The 6,314-nt window shown below is 35.5% G+C and overlaps 1 long non-coding RNA gene across 1 annotated transcript; it reads left to right on the forward strand.

Annotated features, from left to right (window-relative positions):
• The first annotated feature begins 1,600 nt into the window (after positions 1 to 1,600).
• LOC138340724 (uncharacterized) lies at positions 1,601 to 5,220 on the forward strand. Its single transcript, XR_011213468.1, has 2 exons — positions 1,601 to 1,732; positions 4,956 to 5,220. It is a non-coding gene; the product is annotated as an uncharacterized lncRNA (long non-coding RNA).
• Positions 5,221 to 6,314: the final 1,094 nt, after the last annotated feature.

The raw sequence follows: 6,314 nt of genomic DNA on the forward strand, positions 1-6,314 counted from the left end.
GTATTGCCAATTTTGAATCTCTTCGACCCATTTGTCAACAAGAATTTGACTACCGTTCATATCAAGCTCTAGGAGCTTGGTTTAGACCATATGAGGCTTTGTCAAACATCAAAATATGATCAGGTAAATAATATGATTAGGCAGTTCAGGATCTTGTATGCCTTTCTTGTATAGAGTACCTAACAAAAAACCCGTCATCACTTCTGGCATTAAACTTCCCTAGGTTATCTTTCCCATTGTTCAACATAAAACACTTGCATCCAAACGGCCTAAGATGTGCAATTGAAGGTATAGTATCATTTAGCAGCTCATATGGATTTTCTTAATCACTGACATGATAAGACATATATTTTTCATATAGCGTGTTGTATCCACTATCTAAGGCTAGAAGTTCATAACATGTCTTGCATCAATTAGCATGGTTCTAGCAATCTCAATTAATGTCCTATTTTTTCTTTTAACTACTCCATTTTGGTGAGGATTCCTTGATACTGAGATGTTGTGATTAATCCCATTGTCTGTGAAGAATCTTCAATTTGAGATTTTTCAAACTCTGTGCCATTATCAGATCAGATGCTCTTTTTTTTCAATTTAGTTTTTATTGGATTGCTTTGGCGAAGATGATAAGTTGTCCAGTTGTCTCATCTTTCGTAACATGTTCCACATAAACCTGGAGAAGTCATCAACACCAACAACAACAATAAGTTTCTTACATCCCTTGCTTTGGATTCTTACCAATCCACTCAATCCCATATGACAGAGTTCTAGAGGTCTGGTTTAGTTGACTACCTTCTTTTCTTTAAACGATAATTTACTTTGTTTTCCCTTTGCAAACACATTAAATACTTTATCATTTGTGAACTTCAGTTTAGGCAAACCGCAGACCAGGTCCACTCGAACAAGTTTGTTCATCAAGGAGGAATTTACATAACCCATACGTCGATGCTAGATATTAGTATTTTAAGACCCCCACAATGAATTAGGGTATCTAGAGCATCACATGTTCCTATGAGCTTGTTAATATTGGTCAAATGTCCAAGATGTGCGAAATTTATCCCTTTAGATGTACATATGTGACTTAAGTATGCCTAGCATGTTTGGATGTGTTGCAAGTGTTATTTGATGCTCAAAATAGTATGAAAGGTCTTTGACATGTTAAGGTGTGTGTTTACATTATAAACTTCAAGGTATGACTCCCCAAGGGTGCTGCAAGAGGTCCTCAAGGAGGACCCAGAGGATGTCAAGACACTGCCTTGGCAATGTCAATTGAACAGCCCAAAATGACACCTCATCAGTGAACCTACGCCCTGTCGATGGGGGGAGGGGGCGTTGTTCAACACTTAGCCTAGTTAAGGCTTAATCCTTTTGATAGGACTCAGAACCAAACAACGCCCAACAGTATGGTCTGTCATTGAACCTATTGGGCCTCGATGCATACCGTCGATGCAGCCTGTGTTAAGTGCTTGTCAGACTTTTTTATTGAAGGGTTGAATAGGAAATTTGCCTCACGTCCTAACCTGACACTAAGCGGTTTATTTAGTTATTTTTGGGTATATTAAGTTGGTTCAAAACGTGAAAACCCTATTCCCAATCCATAATTCAAAAATTAGACTTGCCTCTCCCCAAACAACCTCTCTAGGAATCTCCATTGGAGATGAAGCTCAAGAACAACCATGCTGATGGATTCTCAAGATTTCTTATTCATGTTTTGGTGGTTTTCTCCTATAATGAGGTATGGTGATCTCTCATCTCTAGATAACATTTCATCTAGAGAGTTCCTTACAAATTTTTCAAAGAGAATTCATGTACAATTTTCCTATCTTTCAATCTAGCCATGGATTCTTTCTTAAATTGATTTCAAAAGCATGATTATGATGAATTTTTGATAATATGTTTGTTTTAAAATGTGTTTAAATCCAATTCCATGTTGAACCCATGATCCCTTCCAATCTCGATTTAGCCTATGTATTGGTTATTATGATCTTGATGTTAGGAGGATTGTAATGTGATTCAATTAAACTAAATTGATGGTTAGTTACTTCCTATGATGTAACATGATGAATTATGTGTTGTTGATCCAATGTGGATTGAGGCTTGAATATTTAATAAGGATTAGTCTATATTACTTTATCTACTATGGGTTTCTAATGTAGTTTCGATGTGATCTCGATCCTGCGGCTAATTGAAGTGGAATTTTTTAAGGCTATGATATCTTTAGCTAATGTATAATATTGATATTATTTATGAATTATGTTTATTGATTATATATGATCAAGCATGGGAGATTGGTAAGTGATCTATACATCTTTACTCTCTATCGAATTGGTGATGTAGTGTATATGTTAGTATCATGATCTTGTTCTTGTTTATGCATGATCTCATCCATCTTGCTGTAAATTTATCTACTTCCCTACATGTGAATTATTGATTAAAAATAAGTATTTATCAATGATGATCAAAGTTTGAGAAATTGGTATGATTGCCTATCTTCTTTACTTCCTCATAGTATGATCAGTATAATTGGCTGTATTGCATTGAGTTATCGTCCACTTATTATGGCGGTGTTTACTTTACATCCATTCTATATGTGATGTGATCATGACCTTGAAGGTAATTGTATTATGAATGTGTGGTGGTGATGATCACACAATGTGAAATCTCATGCCTAGTTTCCTTTCTAGTTTATGGCCTAGGGTGTATTGCCAATATTATGAGTATGTGGGTTTCTATGATAGGTATGGCATATATGCTGCCAATGATGAAATATAAATTATATATGATCCCTTACGTACATACCCCTACTTGAATTTGTGATTATCTAAGGTTAGGAGTCTTGAATGCAAGTATTGTAGTTATCTTGTCTCCTATGCTATTATGTGTTGTGTGGTCTATGCTTGAATGTTTATTGTGGTCTTAAGAGTATGGTTACCTCAATGTGTTGTTGATAGCCTTTAGCTGATCGTGTTGACCAATGTACATATACTCACACTTCATGTATGCTTAAAGTAGTATACGTTCATGGTGTCTAATGAAAGGGTATTCTCATATGAACTTGTGTCTACTACTACGCATGTAAATCTTATGTCTATGAAGTATTTTATGTATCCATAAACTAGGATGACTTGATAGGTGTAATAGTATGGATAAGGGTATGGGACCTTGTCCATGCATTGCACATGCATGCCTTGATAGGCTAGTTCCTAGGTTTGTGATCTATATACATGAACATGAATGAATGAGTATGTTATGAATATGCATAGTGTCTAAATGTGTTTATGAAAAAGGATTGTTCATGTAAATACACATACACCCTTATGCATGAATAAAATAAAGTATGAATATGTGTGGTGTAAAGGTGGTATGTCAAAGGTATGCTCACATATATATACACACACACATACATATATGATGATCTAGTCAATGGAAAAGCCTTGAAAGGTGTTATCAATTGTAACCTAAACTAGATGGTGCTTTACATATGCCATGTCCATGTGAAAGGACTTATCATATGATTTAGGTCATGAACTCTCATCTATGACCTATGAGCTAAGCAGTTGAAGAGTTAACTCTCATAATACTATATTTTATGAAGTAAAGATAATAATGACTTTTCAAAGGAACTTAGATTAGCACCTAGTGAACTTAGATGAGAGGTGCCCCTTCCCAATGTGGGAAGGCTTGTTCACCATAGTCCTCACGAGGTGGATAACTCCAATGCCTCAATAGGCATAAAGAGGGTTTCCATAAGTAAATAACTACAATGCCTCAATAGGCATAAAGAGGGTTTCCATATATACCTCCAAGTTCCATAAATTATGCTTGCCCCATAGGATCTAGCATGTTATATCACTTAGTATGCTAGCATGTGTTATTGTTCTACTTTAGATAAGTAAAGCAACTTCCATTGGTTTAAGTCTCTACAAAACCAAATTCCATGTAGCACCCATGGTCTTAGTGTTGGTAAAGGCTATAGTTTCACTACAGTAAAATGGATAATGAAAGTAAAAAAAAGGACTCTAAACTAAGATAACCTAAGGGAAGTAACTTAGAGTAGGTGAAGGTATGTGACTTTACATATGGATTGCACAAGTAGCTCCTGATGAAAGTCTTAGAAGGTGTTCTAATGTATCTCTATATGTTTATGTTTCTCATACATGATCTTGTAGTGTCTTCTACTCGTTGGGATGAACTACATGGTATGGGTCCTAATGGGTCTATATGAGGAGGTCTCTTCTTATGTGCATAGTGTTAGTATTCGGGACTATATGATGAAGGTATTACATGATATGAATGAAGTGTTGATACTTGCTCTGTTGATGTATGAAGTGAATTGTTAAGGTTTGTGGTCTCATGATAGGTTCACTAATTATGTGTGCGGTTATGGGGCTTCACATGTACATTTAACTAGTATAATTAGATTGGGGTTGTCAGTAAGGTCTTATAAAGTTCTATGCAAAGTGAAGTTATTATATGTGCAAATTGACTAGGCTTACTGAAATTTCATTAGGGCCTTGGCTTAAATGTGTCTATGATGTACTATACTTCTATGATTGTATGTGTTGGCTTATGTAGGTCGTATATATGATTTCCTTGTGACCTTAAGGTGATGCATTGCACCAAGTATCACTAGAGGGTTACTTGACTTTTTAAGGAATTAAGAGGAAAATAAGTTCACTGTAAAGGATGGGTTAGCTTACTGTAAAATGGATGTGCTTACTGTAAATTGGTGCTTATTATGCCTTAAATGTAACGTGTGATTTAATATGATGTTTTACCTTTGAATAAGGCTATATGAAGCATGTGAATTGTATAATGTGTATAGTATCAAAGTTTTATGAAGTTTTCACAAAAAGGCATGATGCATGGTTTTAACTAAAATGTCGCTTTTAAATGCATGGTTGTCATACTTAGTGCCTTCTTATACTAACACAATTGTTCTCTACCTTTTTACACAGAGTGTTGGTTATGGATGTTTAAAGGTTGTCTCTATGTTGAAGAGCTTGATATTTTTTTCCCAAGCTCAAGGAAAGGAATCCTTAAGATTCAATGATGTCATATATAAATTTATGTTTCAAGTCTAGTAATAGTTTAATTATGTTATATGTATAAGGGTTGTGTCCCTAAAGTATTCCAATAATGTTGAGTCTAAGATGGAAAACAAACTTAGAGTCTAACTATGTATTATGATATTTTTAATATAATGAAAGTGATGTTCTACCATATGATGTTCTATTAAAAGTTTTAAATTTTCCCCTAAATTTACCTATGATAATGCAATGAATGATAACTATGGACTGGTATAACACCTACGAGAGGTCAAGTACGTCATGTTACTTCTAAGGGGTTCTCCCCGATCGTGGAAAGTATCATCTGCTTGAGAACTAAGACATGAGAAATCATCACAATCAATGGAATCAAGATCAACAACATACATGTTTTTTATCCTTGAAGCAGACATAACCATCCTCTTAGTCACACTGTTCGCGACCATACATTTATCAACCATGAAATTAACCTCATTATCTCAATTATATATTTGAGATATGCTCAAGAGATTTTATTTGAGGCCTTCCACATAGAGCACATTGCCAATAGAGTTGACATTGATCTACCTATGTTGCCAACTCTCACAAAGAACCTTTATTTCAACGGCCAAATGACACACCACCACCTTGGTGTGCCTTCAAAGAGAGGAAGTATGTAGTGTCTCCTGTCATGTGTCGTGAGCATCCGTTGTCCATGTACCAGCACTAACTTCTTCCTCTCCTCTGCACGAGAATTACTTGTTAGTCTTAGGAACCCACTTCATATGGAGTTCCCAATAGCTGTCAAAACGCTTAACAAGAAAACTTACTGTCCACGGAGGCAATGTATGCTTGAAAAAATGATGGCGACGACCAGGTCCCTTTCGTTATTCTTCCGTATTTCTGTCAAATCTGATTGATTTAGCATGAGGAACAGGTCCCGATTATTTTATTTCTTCATTTTTAGATCTGAAAAAAATCACATGCCTTGATCTAGCTCCTTCCAGTTTATCACAATTATCTTTTAGGTGTCCATTACGCCCATAATGAGTACATAAGAGATTATCAGCTAAAGACACATATTTTCTATAAGGATTAAAAAGGTGTTCTATCGGCCTACATCCCAGTCCTTTCTCCCCATTGAAACTCTGCTTATACAAATTAGAGAGAATTTTGGAAGAGCCAGTCCATTAAAGGGAGTGACTCTACTCTTCCCTGATCCTACTTAGATCCTTTTTCAAGTTAGAGGTAGTTTTAAGAGAAGCAACTAACTTAGATTCAGAAACTTTA

Source organism: Solanum lycopersicum, chromosome 12, assembly GCF_036512215.1.
Source record: "Solanum lycopersicum chromosome 12, SLM_r2.1".
In the NCBI taxonomy this organism is placed as follows: domain Eukaryota; kingdom Viridiplantae; phylum Streptophyta; class Magnoliopsida; order Solanales; family Solanaceae; genus Solanum; species Solanum lycopersicum.